Source organism: Pristis pectinata, chromosome 34 (genome assembly GCF_009764475.1).
Source record: "Pristis pectinata isolate sPriPec2 chromosome 34, sPriPec2.1.pri, whole genome shotgun sequence".
NCBI lineage: Eukaryota > Metazoa > Chordata > Chondrichthyes > Rhinopristiformes > Pristidae > Pristis > Pristis pectinata.
Window position 1 is genome coordinate 13,699,667 of NC_067438.1, and position 12,803 is coordinate 13,712,469.

Here is a 12,803-nt window from a genome sequence, read left to right on the forward strand (position 1 = left end):
GGTGTTACTTTTCATCCTTTCATGCTTTCTTTTCGCCCTCCTTATCTGCATATCTTCCTAAAATGGAAGCAGCTTCGCTGGCCGCCGACCTGCAATGCCGAAGCTCCCCGCTAGGTGTCACACCGCCCCAGGGTTTCATTCACACATCTGCAGTGTCCTCATCCAATTCCTTTACAACCCTGGGATGTAGACCATCGAGTCCAAGGGTGGGGCGGGTTTGCTGAGCTTTTGTGCCATTATTTTCTTTATTGCTGTGATGTTACTTACACAAGATTTTTGGGATGTCTGGAATGCTGTTTTTTCCTGTGGATTTGCACGGGATGCCTCAGGATATGTGTCAAAGAAACGGGAATTCATGTCAATCAGTCCGTCCTGTTTCTTTCAGAATCGGGGGAGTTACGGCAGAGGAGAGGAGGGATCTCTGTTCGCAGAGATGTGGGGAGGATGACAGAGACAAACTGTTATTGATTTTTGTTCACTGACCAAATCCTGCTAAACTTTGTTAATTATATTACCACAGTAATCTCTGTTCCTACTATTGTCGTTATTTTTGTGTTGATTTTGATATTGCCCACAAGTTATATTTGTGGGTTCCCTGTTGTAGCTCTTACAATTTGTTTGATCAGCTTTTGCCTAATTTTGCATCTCTCAGTCGCCGGGATCTGCAGTAGCTTTCACTTTAGTCATCCATTGGCAACCAAGATACTTGTCCCGTAGAGGGGTAGTTTCACACAGAATTCCTTTCTGAACTCCTGCTCTGCCTGTTGGTTTAACAGGTTAATTAGTTTTCTCATCGGAGCTCTGTAGCCGTTCGACTTTTCTCCCTTCCAAACACTACTGTGAATTGTGACCTCTGTTACATAAATGGTCTTCTATCATTTCACTATTAACTAAATCGGTCTCATTACCTGTTACCTAATCCAGTGCAAACCCAGAAATCCAGTGAAGTTTCTCTCAGGATTCTCCGCTGGGCATGTCGGTGCAGGACGAGAATGGAAGCAGGAATTTACACCAGTTCCCCAACACTTATAGTGTGGGATCTGCCTGCAGATTCTGTGCCAGATCAAAGGAGGTGCAGGGAGAGCTTCCTCACTGAATGCAGGCGAAAGGGTGTAAAGTATTAATCATGTTAGATCAGACTGGGATAAGTTGGTGCAACGCAGGGCAAGGTGAGAGTTGTCTTGAGGATCACCAAGGATCTGACTAGTTTCCCTCTCCAAGCTCTCATTGCAAAGATTGCCCCAGAAGTGTATTTTACCCAGGGCACCCAGTCATCCACTTCGCTCTGCAGAGAGCTGTAGTGAGGCCCGCAGACTGCTGGTTGCAAATTCTACCCCATTCTTGTAAATAACTATTCTGAACACTCTCTGGATATTCATTACCTTTCACTCATGAGATACCTCTTGTTTATTCAAATCTGTGAAAATTATAATTCGCTCTTTAAAACCTCCACACCTTTGCTACATAAGTGCATAAGTTTCTGGATTTATACATTCTGCCATTTCACAGCTGTAACCATGAGGCCTAAGTTTATGAATTTATACATTCTGCCATTTCACAGCTGATACCATGGGGCCTAAACACAGCTTCGAGAGTGATGAATCCTTCCACTCAATTCTACTCTCAAAGCCTCCATTGCCTGTTTACTTCTCATTATATTCTCCCCGTCCATGACTTGATTTCAACCTGAATTCTCATCAATCCCCAAGGCTGTTCTTCCAGCTCTACCATCTTTCCTGTCTTTCCCATGGACTGTATGGTCCGGCAAACTTACCTCTCCGTCCTGACCATCTTTCAACCGTCCCACAATGAAGCAAAGGTTTGAATGTGTGTTTGTAATACATTGAGATTGTTCCTTTCACTTTTATGTGTTTGCCTGAAGAACATTTGAGCCACACACTATAACCGGCCTTTCCACTCTTCTGTTTTACTCAGCTACTTCATCCATCTCTCCCCTAATTTAGTTATTTAATATGCCTCAATATTTCCTTCAACTCTCATTACCAAATGATGAGTCAGCTGGCGAGGCAGGACACCTGGTACGGTAGTGTAGCGGTTAGCGTAACGCTTTACAGTGTAACTGATTCTCTGTTGTTGTGTGTCTACCATCCGTTAATTCAGGTGAGTTCTACATGGCCATCTCTGGCCCGGATGTTGGCCACAGCTATCATGACCACCAAACTCCTGTCAATATTGGCGGCTTTAGAATCAGTCACAACAAACCTGCTTTTTATTTACGTATTTTGGTGATCGGCCTGCAATTTCCTCCGTCAGCTCCCGTTTCCCATTGGGAGGCCGGTAACGTAACTCCATCAGAGTGAGTGCATCTTTCTTAAATGGCAATTAGATTATTATCGTCATATGTAATGACATACAGTGAAAAGCTTTTGTATGCGTGCCATCCACGCAGTTCATTCCATACATAAGTATATCGACGTTCTACATAGCGGACAAAAAAACAAAATTCAGAGTATATTGTTACAATTACAGTGAAAACGCAGTGCGGAAAGAAAAATAATGTGCAAGCGCCATGGAGTGGTAAATTGAGCGATCAAGAGATCAACTTTAGCTATAATAGGTCCGTTCACGAGTCTGAATACAGCCGGATAGAAGTGGTCCTTGTGCCTGGTGGTACGTGTTTCAGGCTTTCGTATCTTCTGCGCGATGGGTGGGGGAGACGAGAGAATGACTGTGGTGGGCGTGGTGCTTGATTATGTTGCCTGTTTTCCCGAGGCAGTGAGTGTAGTAGACAGTGTGAAAGGATGCGAGGCTGGTTCGCGTGATAGACTGTGCTGCGTCCATAACTCTGTGCAATTGCTTGCAGTCGTGGGCAGAGCAGTTACCATCCCAATCAATGATACGTCTGGTGAGGATGTTTATTTTAGTGCATCCATAAATAACGGAGAGGGTCATAGGGACATGATGATTTTCCGTATCCTTATGAGGAAATGGAGGCATTGATGTTCTTTCTTCGCCATGGCGTCCACGTGGTTGGACCAGGACAAATTGTACTCATAAGAATTTGATTCTCTCAAATATCTCCACCCCACCACCATTGATACTAACAGGGACGTGCATTCAGCCTGCTTCCTCAACTCTTTTGTTTTGTATACATTGAGCGAAAGTTTGTCGTCTTGCCACGATTCTACAAGGTGCTCTATCTCCTTACTCAGTGCTCAGTGTCGTCGTTGGTTGACATCCGGCCCACTACGGTGTTGCCATCTGCACATTCGGAAATGGTGTTCGAACAGAATTTGGCTTCAGAGTTTTCTGACTTTTGACGATACGGCCTCGCGACGTGAGCCCTCCAAGATGTCCTCTATTAGCGCAGCAGTGACTTGCACCAGAATCAGTTATGCAGTCCCAGCTCTTCTACATCCCCCTCTGTCACGACGAAAACACTTTAGCATGGGGTGTCGAGCAGCCAGTACCGCATTTCTCTCAACCAAGCTTCTCTCATGGCTATATATCGCAGTTCCATGAACTAATCCTTAATCATAATACTCCTTTCATGTTCATAATTACACTTCAGACCACCATTTCTGTTGTATTCATTGCCCTGGTCCTGCCTGTTTTAACCTTTCCGTTTACTTGACGTATCCTCTACCTTCACAATCACTCCACGTGTTGTACTAATGATCCGGTTCCCGCATCCCTGCCACGCTAGTTTAAACCATCTTCTGTCCAATGCTTTATCGTAGACTGGAAGTCATAGAGGGGCCAGGCTTAAACGAATGTTACATTTCATGGAATTTATATTAAACAGTGTTCAGCGTCCGAAATACGAAAGGAACATCCTTATCTTAATTTTTCACTCTTCTTTAAAGAAGTATCTTTTCTTGGAAAGTGAAAACATATTTAGCCTCTGCGTTTGAAAAAGATACAAGTACTATCCTGAAGCAGCTTAGTTTCCAGTCTATCTGTCTGGCAGGAAGAGTCAGAAAATAGACACTTCGGACCACCACCTCACTGCGAACCATCAAGTCACTATCTACACTTATCCCGTTTACTAGCACTTGGTCCATAGCCTCGATGCTTTGGAGAAAGTGCTCATTCAGTTTATTTTTACTTGTTTTAAGATCGACTGAGAGGAACAGTTATTGAGCACAGGGCAATTCAACTGAATTTACATTCACACACAGCACTCGGGTAATGAACAATGTGGTCGGAGTGAGTGCTATCAGGGTTCACGATGAAATTGTGGTCTCGGCTGATGTTATGAAGGGTAGATATAGCAGCGAAAAAGGACGATGCACTGGTGAGAGCAGGTGGTGGGAAATCAATACAGGTGTACCATGTCACTAAGTGGCCAGACAAGAATGAATGCAGGTGAGGTTGGTCCCTCCAGTTGCACGGAAGTGGAGAGGACCCGGAGGTGCAAGGTGTGGTGAGTGACACCAGAACGGCAAGCTGGGAACATTACCATTGTCAAAAGGGCCCTGCGAGATCTTTGTGTGTTACGTTAACTCACTAAACCGACAAAGAATATGGTTACGATATTTCTACTTTCGTACGGTAAGGTAAAAGAACTGTGTAAATTTCCCAAATCTTTGTCAAAACCAAATTCTTGTTTAAACTTCCTGGAACTCCATTTGGCCTATTTCATTTAAACTCATTAGGACTGTTCTTCGTGGTCCTTTAACTCACCGGCACTCTTATTCTAAACGAGCCTTTTCTCACTTGGATTGTGTTTCCGCGCTCCTTTTACTGAGCGGGTTCTGGATTTCGCACTCCCTCGGCTTCGGGGATTCTGTTTCTAATTCTCTTTTTACAGATCGCGACTTTCTTTTCGGCGCTGCTTGCAATGTTGCAATGAATCCCATTGTAAGCACGATGAACATCACCTCGTCTTCAGACCTGGCAAATAAAAGTCCCGGGAACAACATCAAAATTTTCAGATAACCGGTCTTCCTGTGTTGATAAAAAAAATTATCCTGTTCTGTTGTAAAATCATTAACGTAAAAATTTAACTCTCTTTTATTTCTTCACAGACACCGAGTGTTTGCAACAATCTCTGCTTATCCTTCCTTTTTCAGCATCTGCACTGTTCTGTCTTTGTTGTTTGTATCTCACCATTCCGGCATTCGTCTCCTCTCTCCTCTTGTTTCCTCCCGTCTCTTTCTATGTTCCTGCACCAGGGAAGAACTTACCCCCAGGACTCTCTCAGCCGGCACCTGCATGACATGTGTCATTCAGTTTCTCTCCATCTCCAAGCTCACATAGACCTCCCTATTTCGCGACTTTCTCCGCAAATTAAGACGTATTATTTCGTTTCCCTTCCTTCCGATGGTTGACGATGATAACATTGGTCCGGCTGCACCTGGGACATTGTGCGCAATACTCCTCGCCCCATTACAGAAAGGAGGTGAAGTCTGTGTAGAGGTTTCATTAGACGTTTACCAGGATGTTGCCAGGATTAGATACTACTAGCAATAAGGAAGTTGGATTTAGTTGGATTGTTTTCTCTGTAGCGTGGGAGGCCGAGAAGAGATCTGATAGAGGTTTTTTTCAAATTATGAAAGGCATAACTCTGGAGACAGTAAGAATGTTTATCCCAGGGTAGAAATAATGAATACTAGACGGCATATTTTAAAGGTGGGGCGGGGAATGTTACTGGTGATGTGTGGGAGAAGTGTTTTACACAGAGAATTGTGGGTGCCTGGAGCACGCTGCCAGAGGTGGTAGTGGAAGAAGATACGATAGTGGCGTTCAAGAGGCTTTTAGGCAGGCACATGGATATTCAGGGAATGCAGGGATGCGGATCATGTGCAGACAGATGCAAATAATTTAATTTATCATAATGCTCGGCACAGGCATCGTGGGCGAAGTGCTTGTTCGTTCGTCGTACTGTTCTATGTTCCAGATGCTACTTGATCTGGTCACTATTCCCTGTCATGCTTTGCAAATTTTGTTTTGATTTTGAATTAAACCGTGTTCTTTATATAAGGAACGATTTAAAAAACGAGAGATTTACTGAGAAGACTCCACTGGCGGCAATGTCTGGAGGAATATCTTGTTGACTGCGAAAAGTCGCAGAAGAAGGGCGTGGAATTGGTCAGCCTCATACCCACCACACGAGTTTCACGTTCTTTCCCCCGAATTCCATTGCTGATTATTCATCTTTTGAATTAGATATACCATCTAAACAAAACATAGTGTTTTTCCCCATTCCATTTTCTGTGTGTATAAATGTGACAAAGAGCGGACTATTTTTAGGGTGTCCCTGTGTTAAAAACATCAGCCATGTTCAGCGCCCTGTCAATGAAGTGAACTTCTGCCCCAGGACAAGCCCGTCACGTTGGACGTTGGATCAAGACACAGGTCAGTAATGAGACCGCGGCTTCCTATCTTTTTTTTGGAATGAAGATTCCTCCACCCAGAGGTACATGAAATTACTTCAATTGTTCATAAATAAATAAGTTTGTTGTTTAAGCTGAGGTGCTTGAACAACATCTCATTTCACTTCATGCTGGAACCACATATCAACATGAATGAAGTGAACAGGGGGTGTTGGCCCAAAGCCGCCGATTTCAGCTCCATCTGGTGGGTGGTGTTCTCCTGGATATGTTGCTTCTTGATCTCCTAACTCCCCTTAGTTTAAATTCTTTTCCTGAATGGGCTGACGGCCAGGAACATCGTAACGGCCAGAGGCGTTCGCCGGTACCTGAAGGGACAGGAAGTGATGAGCAGTGAGACGGAGAATCGGTGCAAGTCGATCGTCGAACACTTCACTGATTGCGGGAATTTCATACTGCTGTGGACAACGAAAACCTCGACCTACTTCTGCACTGCAATCACAGTCAATTTCTTGGGATGGGATTACACAAGCCCCTCTTACGCCGCCAATGAGTAGGGGGTCGTTCTCATGTGCCGCAGCTTCTGCGCCAATATGTCTATGCATGGATTTACCTAGAGCAGGTTCAGACAAAGGTGACGAACGCCGTTAAACATAAAACTCAGTTTATTATTGATCCCATGAAACTGAGAGGCAGTAGGCCTGGAACTGTAGTTGCATGTAACGGCGTCTTTCACTCTATTCCTTCCCAAGTTCGCGCTATTCTTTGCCCTCAGTTCCTGCCAGAGCGGACTCATGGAACAGGAAGTTTTATGGAACCAGGTTTTACCCCGTTATATAGAATTTTTTCACTTTCTGTCTCCTATCTTCTTCCCATACAGTGTTCAAAAATGATAAAGGTGTGAATTCCTTGCACTTATATTTATTAATGAATAAAGAGAATTGACGCGTGTGCGTTGTTTCCTCTAAATCCACCTGTTCTATTATTTCAGCTATAAATGAATGTGCAGACCAAGGTCCCTCTCAGTGCCCCAACATTCACCCTCTATCCTTTGCCTCTTATATCTCTGTTTGAAAGTGAGCCACACTGAAAGAACGATATTTCATTGAGTAATAATTGCATTAAAATGAATACATTGCAGAAAAATATTTTTGGCTTAAGAATTACTGAATCTGAAACCATCTCCAGATGCTTTGGAATTACGTCCCATTTGTCACCATTTTTTATTCATGATGACTCAATAAATATTTCATCTTCTGGGTTGTTAAAGTGTTTCAGGCAAGTGGTGCACCGATTTAGGACTCTGATCAGCTTTTCATCAATAAGGACTTTAAATGCAACATTTATTTATGCCTTTCCGCTTTCTATCATCCACTCTGTGTATTATGTGCCCCAGAAAACACACACACACACACACACACACACACACGCACGCACGCACGCACGCACACACAGTGGTGAGTGGGACAGTGGAATTTTCCCTGTTGATTTCTAATGTCTCTCACTGTTCAAATAGTTTCATACTGTCCGCAACTCATCACATTGAATGTGACATTTCTCCAGTTTTTTTCTGGGGAGAGCCGGACGGACACGATGAATTGAATTGCCCCATTGTGCGATGTGACTGCTGCATTATACGATTGAGCATCTCTTTATTCCCCGTGAATAGCTTAGACCTCTTTTCATGGCTATTTTAAATATCATTCCATTTCCACAGCTATGTCGAGTGTTTCAGTTTTTCGGTTTGTATCCCACGATTCATAAGTTGTACTTCTCACTGATCTTGTTTTCTTCCGTCACCTTCAGTGCTGCTGCAGCTGGGATAAACAGACTCTTGGAGCTCTCTCAGACGGCACCCCCACCACGTGTGTCCGTTTTCATTCATCTCCACATTTTCACAGAACTTCTGATGCTCCACTTTCTCTGCAACTTAAAATGTATTATCTCCACTTTCTCTTCCACCGATGGAAGGTTATCGACCAGATATCTTATCTTCCTCCAGTGATGGCCTCTGATCTGCTGACTATTTCTGGACTTTCATTGTTGTTGTTATTTAAAATTACATATTTTCAAGTCTTGTATTTTGATTTTGAAGAAAAGTATACCTGCAATATATTAAAAGAGAGGTATAAAAAGACTACACAGGCTGTATTTGCCAGAGAAATCATTAGTGATTGTGAGATGTCACCGAAGGGTGACATGGAATTTGTCAGCCTCCCCCCATCACATGTGTTTCACACTTTGCTTCATAGGGTTCAATATTAAGAATTCGCCTTTGGATCAGAAACAACATTTGAGCAAATCATTGCCTGTAGTGCGATTAATATCGAAAAAATATCCGAAACCTCATTACCGTAGCATCACCATGCATAAATATAGGGACAGGGAACAGATCGGAAAATATTTCCACCAATGTCCAAAGCTTCGGCAACGGGAATGACTTTAAAGAAGCTTTGAGACGAAAAGAGTGAATGATGGTGAGGGTAAAATGAAATCTCCAGCATGGACATTTGGAATAATTTAATTGGCGAGTTTCTGAAGGTGCCGGAATTGAAGAAGAATGCTGATCACGCGTCTGTAGGGCCTGTGGATGTGATGGAGGCAGCAACAGAGAAGGGTAAAGAAGTATTTGCAATGGAAGCGAGAAAATGATCTTGGAATCGAGCACGTAGGAAAGCGTTGCCCGGATCAGGCAGTGACCAACAAAGACCGAAGGACACAAGTGATGGTGGTGCCGGCTGAGGGAGCGTGAAGGAACCTTAATCAGAGCCGATATGTCTGTAGGACGTGCAAATAAAGTTCATTTGTCTCTTTCTGCATATCCTTCCTCCAGGCAGATTACCTGCCGAAAACAAATCTTCACCCTGTCTCAGTCGGCACAATCAACCTTTGTGTTTTCAGTTATTGTCTGTCGCAGTAGACGTAGCTTTGATCTCCCTCATGTCAGCACTTCGCAGCATCACAAATCAACTTAGATTTCCAACTATATCCAGATCTTATGAAACTTCAATTACCTGAAATATTAACACCCACCCCCTAATGCGTAGATGCTGACAGAACTGACAAGTATTTTCAATATTAACTGTTCAGATTTCCTACTTGCTAGGTCTGCCGCCTTTCGCTTTTGTTTTCATTTCGATTCATTGCCGACCCAAAAGATTGTTCGTACGTGAATTAGAAGTTGAATGAATGTGATAAAAAGCGCCGCAAATGCTCTAAATTTGAGAAATAGAATGCATTCGAAAACACAGACAGCCAGGCGACATGTGTGGAAGGACAAGGAGAGTCAACGTTTCAGGTCTAAGACCATTCATCAAATCTCTGATGTTCGTCATCAGTCTTCCTTAAGATTCTTGATACTAACGCCTGAAATATTTGCACGGATACTGCCTGACCTGCTCAGTGTTTCCAGAATGTTCTGTATTTAATTTTGTAGGGGAAGGAAACAGAGTTAAAGTTTCCGGTAGTTGACCTTGAATCAGAAGTTCACGAGCATTTTCCAAATTATGCACTTCGGATGCAATCTCTCGCACCGAAGCCCGCTCTGTCAACACAGTGCGTCCGCCAGTGTGAGTGAGGTATTGAAAGCCGCGTGACAATGAGCCCTTTGAACATCATTTTCAAAATTATTCATGGAAGTAACTCTCGTGGATCCTCTCCATTGAGGCTGTCACTGTCAACGGAATGTCTAACACTAACTCCGCTTCCCTGGATTGGTACTTCTGTTTAAATATTAATTGTGCTGTGCTTTGTCCTTCCTCCAGCAGACGTGATGACGGCTGTGATCCTGTATCGGGGAAAGTGCGGTCTCTCCAGTGGAATCACGCGTTACATGATGGCGATGGCGATCTCCGACCTGCTCGTGATCATCTTCCACGTGTTACTCCAAAATTTCTACATTTACTATTCCCCTAACTCCTTCTTGTCCCGCAGCAGAGTGTGCCCTTCTAAAATTTACCTGCGGATCGTCGCCCTAGATTATTCGGTCTGATTAACCGTGTCCTTCACCTTTGACCGCTTTGTCAGCATTTGTTGTCAGAAGCTGAGAATCAAATATTGCACGGATTGGACGGCCGCTGTGGTTATTTTGTGCTTGTACGCGTTGATCTGCCTAAAGTACATCCCCTTTCATTTTATGTACGAGCCACGCTTCAACATAGATAACTTGAACTGGGGGTGTCGGCCCAAAGCCCCCTATTTCACCTCCATTTGGTGGATTGTTTTCTCTTGGATGTGCAGCATCTCCATCTCCTTACTTCCTTTCGTTCTAATCCTGTTCCTGAACGGGGTGACGGTCGGGAATATCGTTGCGGCCAGCAGGGTCCGCCGGCACCTGAAGGGATAGGGTGGCAAGGACAGTGAGATGGAGAATCGGCGCAAATCCATCGTCCTACTCTTCACCGTGTCCGGTTCTTACATACTGCTGTGTACAACGGAAACTGTGGCTTTCATCTGTACTCGAGTTACTGTCAATTTCGTGGGCGGGGATCTCACAAGCCCCTCTCACATCGCTAATGAGGTATTACTCATGCTCCTCAGCTCCTGCGCCAACAAGTGCATCTATAGAATGACCCAGAGCGGTTCAGACAGGAGGTGAAGAACGCGCTTAAATGTGCAACCCCGTTTATTAGTAAACCCATGAAACTGGCGCTGCAGAGGGCCTAGAACTGGAGGACGAATATGATGCTTCTGTTCCCACTATTCATTCACAATATCACGCTCTCCTGTGCTCTTGGTTCTAGCCGACTGGACATTGAACAGGAATCTACGTTGAATCAGTTTTTACGTCGTTCGACAGATTATTCTGAATTGAGGCCTTTTGCCTTCTTCCCATGTGTTTAAAAACAATGAAGAGTGATTTCGTTGCTGTTGCTGTTCGTCTTGCTTTCCTCAAACCTATCTGTTCTTTCACTTTAGCCGTCAATGAATAAACATGCCAAGGACCCTCTCAACACCCCACCATTCATCTGCTATCATTTATACTTGTCTGTTCTGAGTGTGCGCTGTACTGAAGTGGAAACATTGCATTGAGTAGTCTGCATTAAAATGAATACATTTTCGATTAAAATGTAATTGGATTAAAAGCGCTGAATCTGATACCATTGATTGTTTCTTTAGAGTTGCGTCCAGTATCACCATTATCAGTTCATGATGACTGACTGAGGGCTTCATATTCTGGGCTGTTAAAGCGGTTCAGAAAACCAGTGCACTGATTCTATCGCTTTCGCGTTGAGAATCCTGATCAGTTGTTTAAGATAAATGCTTTTATATGCAATACTAATTCGTCCCTTCTGCTTTATGTATTCCAGTGTTATATAAGCTTACGGAACACACAACTGCGCGCGCACACACACACACACACACACACACACACACACACACACACACACACACACACACACACACACACACACTGAACGGGTTCGTGGATTTTTCTGCAGCATAGTCATTTTAAACGTTGCGCCCTGTTCAATTACAGTTTCGCCCGCTGTTTACGCTCTTTACGACTGATGTGATCGCTTTGAGTTAGGCGTATCGCCAGTTTGCTCTGGGAGAGCATCGCCGACACGGTGGACCGAATTGCCCCCATTTTGCGATGTGACTATTGAAGTATTAAACTGATATTTGGTTTTTTTTCTGCCTTGTAATGACCTAGGTCCCTTCTCACGCCTGACTTAAGCTTCACTGTTTTTTGACCTGTGTTTCCAGGTGCTCGGCACCTCTACTCTCTCTTCTTGGTCTGCATGGTTTTTGTGTAATTTTTGTGTAATTAAATTCGCCCATTTTATTAACAGCGAATTTCTTTAGATTCGCTGCAAACGTGCACAAGATCCCACTAATTGCAGTCTAAGAGAGTACTCCCTGTTGTGAATCACGCAAGTGTTGACTTATGTCTCAACATTTCGATTCTGTCCCTCACCACCTCAGGACATCTACTCCCTATAGCGCTGCAATATTCCCCACATCAACTCTGCCACCTCACCACCTACCCGGCCCTATATTTTCTGAACACATTGTACACAGAAATCTTTCGAATGCAGTCCTCACCTGTATTCCGGCAGGTATCAGTTGTTGCCAAAATATGGTAATGTCATGTGATTAATTGCTCTCGCAGCTCCTCAGCCTTGTTGATGAGTCTTCTTGTATTTACGTACTCCACACCGACTCTATCTCAGACCTTCCTATACTCTTCCTTATTCAGGTTCTTGAAGCTATTGGCGCTGATTGTCTTTTCGAGTGATCAACCTCCTGCTAATTCAATTTAACCCTCCTTCCTCAGCATGTGAACCTTCCTCCGAGCAGAGTGGAGTCATCTTGCATGAGCAAGTACCAATCCCAACTTTTCTAATGCCTCAGTAACCTGAAACAATTTATTCGGCACTATCTCTCCAGCCACAGATCCACCTGCGCTATCCCCCTATTTCTACAGATACCGGTGAACAGTACTGAGTGTAAACCTCTGATTATTTTTACTTCTTCATCGAGATGAACCACTGACTATAGGTT